Genomic DNA, 14027 nt, shown 5'->3' with positions numbered 1-14027 from the left:
AGAGCAATTGATTTAGCTTTCACATGTTACATTTATGAACCAAATAGGAAAAAAATACACCTTAATTATATCTACTTCGGTGCCTCTATTTTACCATCTAGAGTTTCTTTGTGCTTGTCAAAGCTGCACCGTCTTTTTAGACCATAAGAGAAAAAAGTCTGTTACATTCTGCAGTAATGAGCAAAAATGTCCACACTTTGTCTTGCTGAATTATCATTGTTTTAAAATATTAATCTATGCAAGTTTTCTTTATGCCTCAGCTGGGCTCTTAGTTTGATACCGTCTAGATTTAGGCTTTCCCAAAAGCAGACCAGAGACAGGATTTGCGTGCAAGTAGTATATGTGTCAGCTAATCCCAGGAGACACCCATAAGGGAGTCAGGAAGTGAGACAGGGAAGGGAATGCAGCCAATGAAGAAGGATTCCCAAGCCTGTGACCACTGCTGGCAACAGAAGCCCAATCTTCTGGGGACCTCTGGGGACAATGTAGAACATGCCTCAGAGTCATCCCACCTGAGAGGCAAGAGAGCTGGGTTTTTATACCCTCACTGCCAAGGGTCATTTGTTGAGTGCTGTTTCCAGGAGCCCAACTTTTCAGCCCTTGTTGCTTGTCTTGCACACAGGCATGTTCCTTTGTATGTCAAGGTTGGGGCGACATAACACGGACAGGACTCAATAGCATCAGTTACTACACAGCACTACCAGACTGTTCTGCATAGATGCCCTAGGAAAGAAATACTTCCTTGTGGTTCTTTCAGGACAAAGATGACCAATTGAAGAATGACACAGAGGGATAAAACTGGAGTGCCTTTCAATAATAGCAAATGAAAAAATGAGTATTTATTGGCAAGGCTGGCTGTGTAACTGCAGAGTCCAGTGCAAAACACTAAAGAAAGGTTTCTTGTTCCAAAAGCAAGAAAAAGTGTGAGGTATCTGGATCAGGGTAGGGAAAAGGCTCACCCTTGCCACACCCACCAAGTTGTCCATTGAGTGTACCCATGGCCTGTGCAACTGTAGTGGCCCACAGAGCTGGCCCTATTTATTGGATACATTATCAAGATCTGTGCTATGGTTTAGTGAGACAGTTAATCGAGTTGGAAGATGCTAATTGTGCTCAACCTGGGAATTGAGGCACTCTGACTTGTGAATGTTTTGATGGTATAGGACAGGGGTCAGCAGACCTGTTCTGTCAAGCACCAGGTAGTAAATATGTTAGGTTTTGAGAACCAGATGGCCTCTGTCCAGAGACAAGACCTGAACGAGCCAGCATGGTTGCATTCCCATAGAACTTTATTTACAGATGCTGAAAATTGAATTTCAGAAAATTTTCCTGTGCCATGAAATAGTATTCTTCTTCTGACTTTTAACCCTTTTAAAAAAGGCCAGGTGCAGTGGCTCACACCTGGAATCCCAGCACTTTGGGAGGCCAAGGCAGGAAGATCTCTTGAGCCCAGGAGTTTGAGACCAGCCTGGGCAACATAGGGAGACCTTATCTCTACAGAAAAAAATAATAATAAATTAGCTGGGCGTGGTGGCTCATGCCTGTAGTTCCAGCTACTCAGGAGGCTGAAGCAGGAGGATTACTTGAGCCCAGGAGGTCGAGGCTGCAGTGAGCCATGATCAAACCACTGCACTGCAGCTGGGGCAACAGAGTGAGACACCGCCTGAAAAAATAATAATAATTTAATTTAATTTAAAAATCGTGAAAATAGCTCAGAGCTCTTAAGCTGTACAAAATCAGACAGTGGGCTAGAATTTGGGCCCCAGGCTGCAGTTTGCTGACCCCTGGAATTGGAGATTCACAGCATTTATGGATGTAGTGATTGAAGAATCAATAATCTGGAAGTGGCCCTGGGTTCTGAGCAGCTGAAGTGTTGTTTTTGCTGCAGTCAGTTATATTGCGGGTACAATGGGACAGTGTGCTGCAGTGAGCCACTCAGCAGGCGACTGAGACCAGCCATGTGTGGGCATCACTATTGCAACTTGACTTTGCGCTCCTTCTCTTGTCACAAGTGCAGTCAAGTCTTGAGAAGTCATACTGTCTTGCATTGCAAGGGGAAAGACATTATGCTTTGGAGACATTTGTAAACCTGGAGACATCTGAAGGTTTGGGGCCCAATTCCTTTCAGAGGTCAAGGTTCTGCCACCACAGTCAGGAAGACAGCCCTGCTTCAGCCCCGTTCCGCAGGCAGCCTCATCCTTTTTTCCTCACCTGTGCCGAGTGCCCTCTTCTCAGGTCAGGCAAGTGAACCTGGGTTCCTGTAAATACAGTGAAATTGATTCATTTTGGCTGCAAGACACAGAGGTCCCAAATTTGCACAAGCCAGGCAGAAGTTCATTTCTCTCTCAGGTTAAAGTTAGGGCGGAGGTTCAGAGCTGCTGCAACGTTCTGGCAAGCAGCAGAGAGTCAAGCTCTTTCTTTTTCTTTTCTTTTCTTTTTTTTGAGACTGAGTCTGGCTCTGTTGCCCAGGCTGGAGTGCAGTGGCGCAATCTCAGCTCACTGCAAGCTCCGCCTCCCGGGACCACGCTATTTTCCTGCCTCAGCCTCCCGAGTAGCTGGGACTACAGGCGCCCGCCACCACGCCCGGCTAATTTTTTGTGTTTTAGTAGAGACGGGGTTTCATAGCGTTAGCCAGGATGGTCTCGATCTCCTGACCTGGTGATCTGCCCGCCTCGGCCTCCCAAAGTGCTGGGATTACAGACGTGAGCCACCGCACCTGGCCGTGAGCCAGGCTCTCTCTACTGGGTGGCTCTTTCTTGGTTCGGCAGTGTCCAACCTGTGGTCTAAGACCGCTATTCCATGTCCAATCATAACATCATAATCCAGAGGAGAAAAGGAGAAAGAGGAGCTGTTATGGACTGCATGCTTGAGTCATGCCCAAATTCATATGTTGAAACTCTAACTTCCAATGGGATGGTGTCAGGAGATGAAGCCTGTGGGACGTGATAAGGTTATGAGGTTGTGGACCTCTTGATGGGATTAGTGCCCTTATAAGAGGAGAAACCAGAGAGCTTCTGCTTATCTCTCTCATCTCCACCAAGTAAGGAAACAATGAGAAGACAGCGAAGCCAGCCCTCAGCAGACATTGGACCTGCTGACACCTTGATTTTGGACCTCCCAGCCTCCAGAATGGGGAGAAATGTCAGTTGTCTAAGCCCCGCAGTCCATGGTAGTCTGAGCGGCTGAACCGATGAAGACAGGAGGGCATGCTTCTTTCCTCTGAGTGGCACACATCATTTCTGTCCATATCCCAGTGGTGAGAGCTTACTCATATGGATGCATGTAGCTGCAAATGAGGCTGGGAAATGTGATGCAGACTGTGGGTGGCCAGGGACTCAGCTAAAAATTGCAGGTTTTATTACTGCGGAGTGGTGTTTCTCCACCATAGCACTACTGACATTCTGGTTCAGTCACTTCTTTGCTGTGGGACACTATCTTGCACCTTGCAGGGTGGGTAGCCACATCCTTGACCTCCACCCACTAGATGCCAGAAGCATCCCCCCACCCCCAGTTATGACAAAAAAAATGTCTTCGGACATTGCCCTATGTCCCCTGGGGGTAAAATCAAAGCAAGCTGAGAACCACTGCTAAGGCAAGAGGGGAGGATGGATATTCAGAGATACGTCTTAACACCATCCCTTGCCTGGAAAACACATTCTTTTTCTTGTGTCTACTAGGCAAACCCTACTCTCTTGTTCAAGGTCAAGCTATGGTGTCATTTTCAGGTTTGACCTCAGTCTGGTCTTTGCTGGAGCTGTTTTGTGATGTTGCCACATCATTCCTAACCTCGCTGCCTTTATGTCTGATGTATCCTCTTGGAGATTCTGTGAACTACTAATTATTCCTTAATAAATTCATTTTCTGTTTAGATTAGCTAGAGTTAAGTACTATTGTTTACGACCAGGACACCAGACTAATACAATTGGCCTCATTAAGATTCATCCAGGATCCCCTTTGAAAACCTTGGTCTTCTGTTGCTCGGGTTAAGAAGCCAGGCAAATATTGTAGGAGTAACTCAAAAAGGCAAATTCCCATGCTTGGAACCCATGGGAACATGCTAATTTCCACACGAGTTTATCCGTTTAAATTCTGTCTTGATTCTCTTTTTCTTTTTTTCCTTGTAGGACTAGTGGGAAGGTTTGTAGAAATCAAAATTCCACCTGAATCTCTATATATTTATTTATGCTTTCCTAGCCTCTCACTTTCAAATAAAATCCATGCGTAATTCCCTCCACAGGTCTCTTCCTTTCCTTTCTACCATGACGATTCAGTTTTTTCCCCTTGTCTCTCTGCCTTCTTTTTCTTTTGGCCTGACCTCTTCCCCACTTAATTTTATCTGCTTTTCCTCTTGCTGTATCTTTCTTTTCCATCCTTGCCACTGGCTTCAACCCTCAATTTTTTTTTTTTTTTTTTCTGGGTGGCAGGAGAGTGCTCTCTAAAGAATGCACAGGAAGCTGCTTCATGAATTCTACAGTAAGCAGAAGAGCAGGAGGGCTGAAGAGGGAGGCAGGTTGGTCTGAGTAATGATTCGGTCCTGCCCAGGCATCTGGCTGCCTGGGGGAGGGGACGCTGGGCCCAGCACTATATCAGGGGATTGGATTTAGACAGACTCCGGGGCTGATCCCTCAGAGGGTGAGGCAAGTAGCACGATGTAGGTGTGCAAGGGTGTAGATGTCTCCAGTTCCAGTAGCATCCAAGGTGTTTGAGCTTCTCTGGGTGTTGGTGGCCCTGGACTTTGGTTGGGACCCATCCAGACTCAGGGAGACAACGCTGGAAGTTCTCACCAAAGTGTCTGGGTTGGGCAACCCCCACGTCCAGAACTTGAGTACAAAATAGAAAACCAAGTGGGAGCCTAGACATCGAACCTGGGCTATGAGAGGGAAGTGGGCCAAGATCACAGTAAGGCGGTCGCACCTGGGAGGCCAGAGCTTTGCAAGGATGCATGCATTCCTGCTTAGCAAGACCGTTCAAGAGCCATGGGTGAGTGGGTTGAACACAGGCAGGCTTGGGCTTAGAACAGAGGTAAGCAGAGCCTGTGATAACCGAATACAGCCAGAGAACAGCCCCTCTAGCAGCCAATCAAAATGGATTTTTTTTTTTTTTTTTTTTTTTTTTTTTTTTGAGAGTCTTGCTCTGTTACCAGGCTGGAGTGCAGTGGTGAGATCTCCAGCTCACTGCAACCTCCGCCTCCCGGATTCAAGCGATTCTCCTGCCTCAGCCTCCCGAGTAGCTAGGACTACAGATGCAAGCCACCATGCCCAGCTAATTTTGTATTTTTTGTAGAGACAGGGTTTCACCACGTTGGCCAGGATGGTCTCAATCTCTTGACCTCATGACCCACCCACCTCAGCCTCCCAAAGTGCTGGGATTACAGACATGACCCCACTGCGCCTGGCTGCCAATGAAAAACTTGAACATGCATCACAGTCACCTGAAAGCCTTTTTCAAACAGAGATCACTGGGCTCCACTCTTAGTGCTTCTCATTCAGTAGATCTGGGGTGGGGCCTAGGAAGTTGCATTTCTAATAAGTTTGTAGGTAAGGCTGACTTGCTGGATGGGAGCCACATTTGGAGAGCCCCTGGCCCATGCATTTCCTTAAACAGAGCTTCACAACACTGGTTGCCTATGAGAATCAGCCAGGGAGATGGAAAAACATTGATTTCTGCTTTGGGTTAGGGGCAGGCCACAGCTTCTACAACTAGAACAAAATGGACAAATTAGACAAAGTCATGTTTTTATTTATTTTTATTTATTTTTTGAGACAGCGCTCACTCTGTAGCCCAGGCTGGAGTGCGGTAGTGTGATCTCAGCTCACAGCAACCTCCCACTCCCGGATTCAAGGGATCTTCCTGCCTCAGCCTCCCGAGTAGCTGGAATTGCAGGCACGCACCGCCACACGTGGCTAATTTTTTTGTGTTTTCTTTTAAATATTTGTACTAGAGATGGGATTTCACCATGTTGGCCAGGCTGGTCTTGAACTCCTGACCTCAGGTGATCTGCCCACCTAGGCCTCCCAAAGTGCTGGGATTTCAGGTGTGAGCCACTGTGCCTGGCCCCAAAGTCATGTTTTAAAAGGCATCAGAGAGATGTAGGGACAAAAAGGGCAAGTAGACATGAAATCCTAGAGTGGGAGGAACACTTCCAGCAATGATTCAAAAACTGGGGCACAGATCTCATACCCCACACAGGATTACTTGACTGTATATCTGGGATCTTTTGAAGTGAGGGGCTCTGATTATGCATAAATTGCTGTAGAGGAGGAGGAGGGAGCAGGTATTTCCCAGTGTGCAGTGCTGCCAGAGGAAGGTATGAAGGGAAGCATGTTAGGGCGTCTGTGCCCACTCTGACTGTGGTTCCTGACTCTTTCTGTCCCAAGCAGACTGAATCCTTGCCCGCCTCCCACTTGATTATGGGAGAGTAACCAGGTGATATTACTATTCATTATTTACAGGTCTTTTTCCCTTAGTCATCCCTGTACTCTCAGATTCTAGCACAGGGCTTAGCAAATGATAGGTGCTTAGGAAGTGTTTGTTGACAGAATACTTGTGATCTCAGTTCTGGCTCCATGCCTCTAGCTCAGTGGTTCTCAACTGGGGGGGATTTTGACCCTCGTCCCTCAGAGGATACTTGACAATATCTGTAGACATCACTGATTGTCACAACTGTGGGGAGTAGGGGAGGTACTAGTGGCATGTAGAGGATGGAGTCAAGGATGCTGCTCAACATCCTACATGCACAGGACAGCCCTCACAGCAAATAGTAAGCTGGCCCCCAGTGTCTGCAGTGCCAAGGGCGATAAATCTTGTCCTGGCTGGTCTCCATGTAAGCCACACCTGAGGTGTCCCGCCCCTGCTGCCTCGTCTGATCACGAGGTTGGAGGCTCCTGTAGCTCAGGCCAGTGCAGCATCTTCCATTCCCTTGACCCTTTCATAAGAGTTTTCCTGTGGCTCCTCGGATGATGTTTGGGTTATGGGTTAGTGTTCTCAACAATGACCACCTGCGTGCGCAGGGAGTGACGGGGTTGGCTCTGAGCACAGGTGGAGAGCTGGGTTGTGGGTGATTTGAATGAGCCCTGCAAGCTCTGAGGGTCTGGGTTGCCTCAAAACTCTACCAGGTTTTTCAGAGAAACTGTTCTCCCTTTCACAGCAGCCTTCCTCTGCTACCCAGCTTGTAACAGCCTGCCCATCCCCTCATCTCTTGTCTGAATTGTTCATCATGACTCATTCCCCAGGGCGAGACAAAAGGAGTCTTTGACTCCAATAAATGTTTAAAACAAACAAAAGTAACAAATCACTTGTTTTCAGGAAGGGTGTGAGGCAGTAAGGTGGAGGTAGCATTTTCCCACTATTGTGCTAACATGGATGAATTAGATCAGCTACTTAACACCTGGAAAGGTGTGGAAAGGCATGAGAGGATGAAGCTGAGTACAGTGAAGGATAAGGAAGTCTGGAACATTGTGGAGTGCGTGGGCCAGGGAAAGGGGCCCTGCAGAGGAGGCTGGAGGGGCAACTGTATATTCTGAGAGGTAGTTCAAAGGCTCTGTGAACAAGCTCCAGCACCAGACAGTGCTTTAAACGTGCTACATACGTTATCTCATGCAATTCTCACAACCCTATGGGATAGGTTCTATCATTGATATCTATGTCAGTCAGCTAGTGCCTTAATAATGCCATATAACAAGCATCTCCAAACAATTTCTGTGGCTGAACACAGCAATCATTTAATCTCCCCAGAGTGGCCACAGCTTGGCTGAGAGCCAGCAAGATTTAGTCTGAGCTTATCTGCACATAGCTCCGAGCTGCACATTGGATTCGGGTTTGCTCCGGGCATCTCTCTTTCTCCTTAAACTAGCAGGCCAACTGCAGCTGTTTCTTTCCCATAGTCATGGGAGATGTTCAAGAGGGCAAGCAAAACTGCACAATTCATTTCAAGCTTCCACTTGTGTCTCATCTTCTCACATTGGCCAAAGTGAGGCACATTGCTGAGTCTCAAATAAAGAGATGGGGATGTACACTCTGCCCAACACGAGTTCGAAGCAAGTTATAGTGTCAAGCCAACACGGATGGAGTGGGGAAGTATACTCCTTCTACGAAGGTTGGGAGGAAATGGTGTCAGGAATGAGTACTTGCCTAACAATGATCTAATCTACTACATTTTAAATATGTTGAAACTGGAGCACACAAAGGGATTGAGCAATTTGCTTTAGGCTGCAGAGTAAATGAGTGGCTTGGATGTGAACCCAAATGATGTAGTTTCACAACGTATGTTACACAGTACTACCCTGTACTATACTATACCTGCCATGCCATACCACTATGCCAAAAGACTCTTTGCTATGTTTTGTTGCCTATGGTAGCAAGTGTTCAAGATAGTCTCCAATGATCCTCACCTCCTGTATTCACATCTGTTATGAACTAAAAGTTTGTAGGCCCCTTACATTCATATGTTGAACCCCTAATCCATAATGTGATGGTATTTGAAGGTGGGGCTTTGGGAAATAATAAAGGATAGATGAGTTCATGAGGGTAGAGCCCTCTGACAGGTTTAATGTCCTTATGAGAAGAAGAAGAGAGCAGCACTCTCTCCTTTATCTCTGTGTCATGTGAGAATTCTGTAAGAAGGTAGCCCTCTGCAAACCAGGAAGAGAGCCCTCACCAGGAAATGAATTGGCTGACATCTTGATCTTGGAATTCCCAGCCCCCAGCACTGGGAGCTATAAGCCGCCCAGTTTATGGTATTTTGTTTTGGCAGCCTGAGCAGACTAAGACAACACTCTTTCATTGTCTCCTCCCATGTTGAATATGGTTGACCTTTGTGACCAATAGAATATTAAGAACACGATGGTGGGTGACTTCCAAGGCCATCACAGGCATTTCAGGTTCCTCTTTGGTGTCTTGTATCACTCATCTGGGAGAACCAGCTACCATGTTGTGAGGATGCCCAAGCAGTCCTACAGAGGGGCCCACAGGAACAGAGGTCTCCCTCCAACAGCCAATACCAGCTTACCAGCCCTGGATCCTCCAGCATATCAAGTCTTCAGATGCTTCCAGCCTCTTAATTTGGTAAATTCGGGCAAAATTTTCATGACAAAGATGCCAAAAACGTTGCAACAAAAGTAAACATTGACAAATGGGATATAATTATAAGAGCTTCTGCACAGCAAAAGAAACTATCAACAGAATAAACAGACAACCCACAGAATGGGAGAAAATATTTGCAAACCATGCATCTGACAAAGGTCTAATATCCAGCATCTATTAAGGAACTTAAACAAATTTACAAGAGAAAAACAAACAAGCCCATTAAAAAGTGTGTAAAGGACATAGACACTTTTCAAAAGAAGACATACATGTGACCAAAAAGCTTATATAAAAAAAGTTCAGTATCACTGATCATTAGAGAAATGCAAATGAAAACCACAATGAGATACCATCTCATACCAGTCAAAATGGCTATTACTAAAAAGTCAAAAAATAACAGATGCTGGCAAGGTTGCGGAGAAAAGGGAACACTTCTACACTGTTGGTGAGAATGCAAATTAGTTCAACCATTGTGGAAAGCAGTATGGCGATTCCTCAAAGAACTAAAAACAGAACTACCATTCCACCCAGCAATCCCATTACTGGGTATATACTCAGAGGAATATGAATCATTCTATTATAAAGACACATGCATGCAAATGTTCACTGCAGCATTATCCACAATAGCAAAGACGTGGAATCAATCTAAATGTCCATCAATAACAGGTTGGACAAAGACAATGTGGTACATGTACACCATGGAATACTATGCAGCCATAAAAAAGAATGAGATCATCTCTTTTGCAGGAACATGGATGGAGCTGGAGGCCATTATCCTTAGCAGACTAATGCAGGAACATAAAACCAAATACTGCGTGTTCTCACTTATAAGAGGGAACTAAATGATGAGAACTCACGAACATAAAGAAGGGAACAAGAGACACTGGGATCTACCTGAGGGTGAGGGGTGGGAGGAGGGAGAGGAGCAGAAAAAGTAACTATTGGGTACTAGGCTTAGTACTTGGATGATGGAATAATCTGTACAACAAACTCCTGTGACATCAGTTTACCTATATAACAAACCTGCACATGTACCCCTAAACCTAAAATAATAGTTAAAAAAAGCCACTAAATTTCATAATGATTTATCATGCAGCAGCTAATAATGAATACACAGCCTTTCTTTAGTACTAGAGATGGCATGCAGTACTAAATAGTAGAGCTTGAGCTTGCACTGTGATGGGCTGCCCTCTAACCCAGTGGAGTCCTGTACGACACGGCTGCATGAGTGACGACGAAGACTGAGGAGCTGGTAAGAGGAGTTGAATGATGGGTGCTGGGTAGTCCATGCATGGTAGGTCTGAAATAGATAAGGAATATTGAAAGGTTATCTCCAGCTTAAGATGCTGAAAGTTTCAAACCCAAGTTTAGTGATACAGTTTGGATGTGTGTCCCTGCCCAAATCTCACATTGGAATGTAATCCTCAATGTTGTAGGTGGGGCCTGGTGGGAGGTGATTGGATCATGGGGGCAGATTTCTCATGAATGGCTTAGCACCATCCCTCTTGGTACCGTCCTCACCATAGGAGTGAGTTGTCGTGAGATCTGGTCATTTAAAAGTGTGTAGCACCTCCCCTGTCTCTCTCTCTCTCTTGCTCCTGCTTCTGCCATGTGACGTGACTGCTCCTCCTTTGCCTTCCACTATGATTGGAAGCTTCCTGAGGCCTCCCTAGAAGCAGATGCCACTATGCGTCTTCTACAGCTGTAGAACTGTGAAGCCAATGAAACATCTTTTCTTATAAATTTGCCAGGCTTGGGGGTATTTCTTCACGGCAATGTGCGAATGGACTAATACAGTTAGAGAATTGCAGCAACACTTCGAGGATGTCTCTGGTAGAAGACGTCATGACTTCCTATTAGAATACTTCCTTCTACAGATGGCCTCCCAGTACGTAGGGATAAATAGTTCAAGTCTGACATATACTTCTCCTCTCTGAAGAGCGTACTTCCCAGGCTCAGAAATAGTTCTGATTCCATTTATTTATGTTGCCTCAAATAAAATTTTCAGGTTTCATCTTCCACTTGAATTTGACCTTTACTTTACTGAGGTAGACCTGTCCCCTCACTAGCTCTTGGACATATTTGCAATTTCCACTTACCAGACGGTTCTTGCCATTACAATCATTAATAGACAATATAGAAACAAGAAGATACCACCTTCTCTGCCCCCACACCCATATAACAAGAGAAAGATAAGAACAACCCATCAGCTTTTAAAATAATTTTTAATAGAGTAAACCAATACCTGCCCACAATGAATGTGGGAATCTCACAGTCTTCCCAAGGATTCTGGAAGCTGGGGAGGCGGACTATTCTACATGTATTTTAAATTTTTTGTAGAGACAGGGTCTCACTATGTTGCCTAGGCTGGTCTTGAACTCCTGGCCTCAAGCGATCCTCCCACATCGACCTCCCAAAGTGCTGGGATTATAGGCATGAGTCACCGGGCGGGCCTGGGTATTCTAAATATATCATCATTTTAAGAAGCATTCATCACTTGAATCACTCTCTCACCATTTACTTCTATTTCCCAGTGATTGTTCTGATAAGCTGGGTCAGGCACAGCTCACTAGACATATAATAGATGCAGGATGAAAGTTCCCCTGGAAGTATCATTTGGATGCTGGAGTTGCTAAGTGGTCCGGGGACAGAGTGGAAGATGGCTTCCTTGATTCAAGAAATCAGGTTGAGGAAAAATCAGTCTTGGCCATGCTATTGGTGAGACCTATCAGGGGCTTAATCATTTTTGGAAGAAATGGTTTAAACCAACAGATTCTCATGTCTGTGATTTTTCTTGCCTTCGAGACCCAGAGAGGGGAACAGGATTTCTCTGGAATATGCAATGTTCCTCCCGCACAATCAGCGAGGACATATGATCTCCACGTGTGTTCTTTTAACAGAAAAGGGGAAAAAGCCCACAGCACACATGATGTACACACGCACTCCACACACATGGTTAGAATGTTTTCTGTTTTAGATACACATTGCCGTGATAAATGTTTAATACGCTTAGATTTAATGTAAGACACTGCGGAGGGTCCTAAATTAAATTCAGGAGTTTCCCAGGGGTTCACAGCTGAGAAAACCAACCTTAAAACATTTACACCTGAAATCTTTGAAAAAAGCATATGTCTGTGTGGGTATCATTTAGTGTGTGATTTTAGCAGTCATTTTAATACTAAACATACACCCTTGTTATGTAGTAAAATCATGAGTTTACACTTAGGGACACTTACTGTGAACTAACAACTTCACGTTCATTGACTCATCTAACTCTCACAAATACCAGGTAATATGGATATTACCAGATAATACAGATATTAGTGTATGTACTCACAGAAAGATCACAGAACTTGCCCATTGCAACATAACCAATAACAATCCCCAAGAACTGGCCGCGTGCCATGGCACATGCCTATAATCCCAGCACGTTGAGAGGCTGAGGCGGGTTGATCACTTGAGCCCAGGAGTTTGAGACCAGCCTGGGCAACATGGAGAAACCCCGTCTCTATAAAAATTACCTAGGCATGGTGGCACATGCCTGTAGTCCCAACTACTCAGGAGGCTGAGGTGGGAGGATGGCTTGAGCTGAAGAGGTGGAGGTTGCAGTGAGCTGAGATCGTGCCACTGCGCTCCAGCCTGGACAACAGAGGCAGACCTTGTCTCGAAATAATAATAATAACAACAAAAGAATTTACTGTTAAAATTTTTTTAAATCTCCAAGAACTGTCCCATTCCAAAGCCCACATTCTTCCGTACAGCTGGATGCTGTCTCTTTCATAGGAATATACTTGCGTATATTTGTATAATGCCTTAAAATGCATTGCAATGAATGTGTTTGAACTTTTAATGCAATGAGTCATCTGAAAATTAGAGTTCCTGCTTTTTTTGACAGTTTTATTTCCAATATATTTATTCTTCAAGGTCCATTTCAAGTATCACTGCCTGTGAGAAGCTTTCTCCAAACTCCAACCAGGACTCAGCTCCGCCTTGTTTATTCTGCACCTTATATTCCCCCTTCTTGTTGGGTTCCTTTGTGTTTATTTGCTTGTGTGAACTCCTTTAGGGCAGGCCAACATCTCTTTACCTTTGTTTGTCTGCTAGAATCTTCCTTTAAAAAAACCCCAACTTAAGGAAGTATGTAATTTATGTGTAATAAAATGCATAGCTCTTAGGTGTGCCCTTGGGTGGGTTTGGACAAAGGTCCATATTTGTCTGCCCACCATCCCAGTCAAGATGTGAGACATTTCCATCACCTCTTCTGTCCCTTCGCAGTCAACGCCCTTCAGGCAGCCACCAATCTGGACCCCAACAGCATGTGGTAAAAACATTTCAGACTCAATGTGTCTGATGGATTCTGCATCTGTCTTCCCTATTCTGGTTAATGCACTGGGCTCCTCCTGGCTGCTCAGGTTCTAAAGTACAAAGCCTTTGTGTGTGTCTGTCTGTGTGTGTGTGTGTGTGTGTGTGTGTGTGTGTGTCATACCTCTCCCCCATCTTCAACACGTAATTCCTCATCCCGCAGACTTCTCCAGCACCTGTATTCAAAGCTGAGGCTCCATGCCAGGGATTGAGTCATTTTCCAAAGCTTGTCAATGCCCCTTCTCCAGAGCTCTTTCATGCACACTCCTCGTTTCCTCCGCCTGCCGCCCCACTTCATCTTGGCATCTGTAGACTACGACTCCCCAGCCGTGGGTCTGGTCTTCCACCTCCTCCTCTCCCCATACCTCAACCCCAGGGTTCCCTGCTTTCATCATAAACCCCCCATGCCTCCCTGCTTGATCCAGAACACAGCTCATAAAATAATGCCTCACCTCCTCAGCCTGACTTCAGGAAATTTTCCAATCTGCCTTTTCCAACCTATCTTCCTTTACTTGCTCCCATGAGACCTACACTCCAGCCACCCCAGCAAGGTGCCTGTATCAAAAGATGTTTTGTTTCCTTCT

At 45.4% G+C, this 14027-nt stretch overlaps 1 pseudogene; it reads right to left on the bottom strand.

Moving 5' to 3' along the window:
• Positions 1-13660, bottom strand: part of LOC126946817 (chromodomain Y-like protein) — a 32891-nt pseudogene extending 19231 nt beyond the window's left edge.
• Between the last annotated feature and the right edge of the window lie 367 nt (positions 13661-14027).

This window comes from Macaca thibetana, chromosome X, assembly GCF_024542745.1.
Source record: "Macaca thibetana thibetana isolate TM-01 chromosome X, ASM2454274v1, whole genome shotgun sequence".
NCBI classification, from domain to species: Eukaryota; Metazoa; Chordata; class Mammalia; order Primates; family Cercopithecidae; genus Macaca; species Macaca thibetana.
Note: the sequence above shows the minus strand (reverse complement) of the source record. Positions and strands in the feature narration are given on the sequence as shown.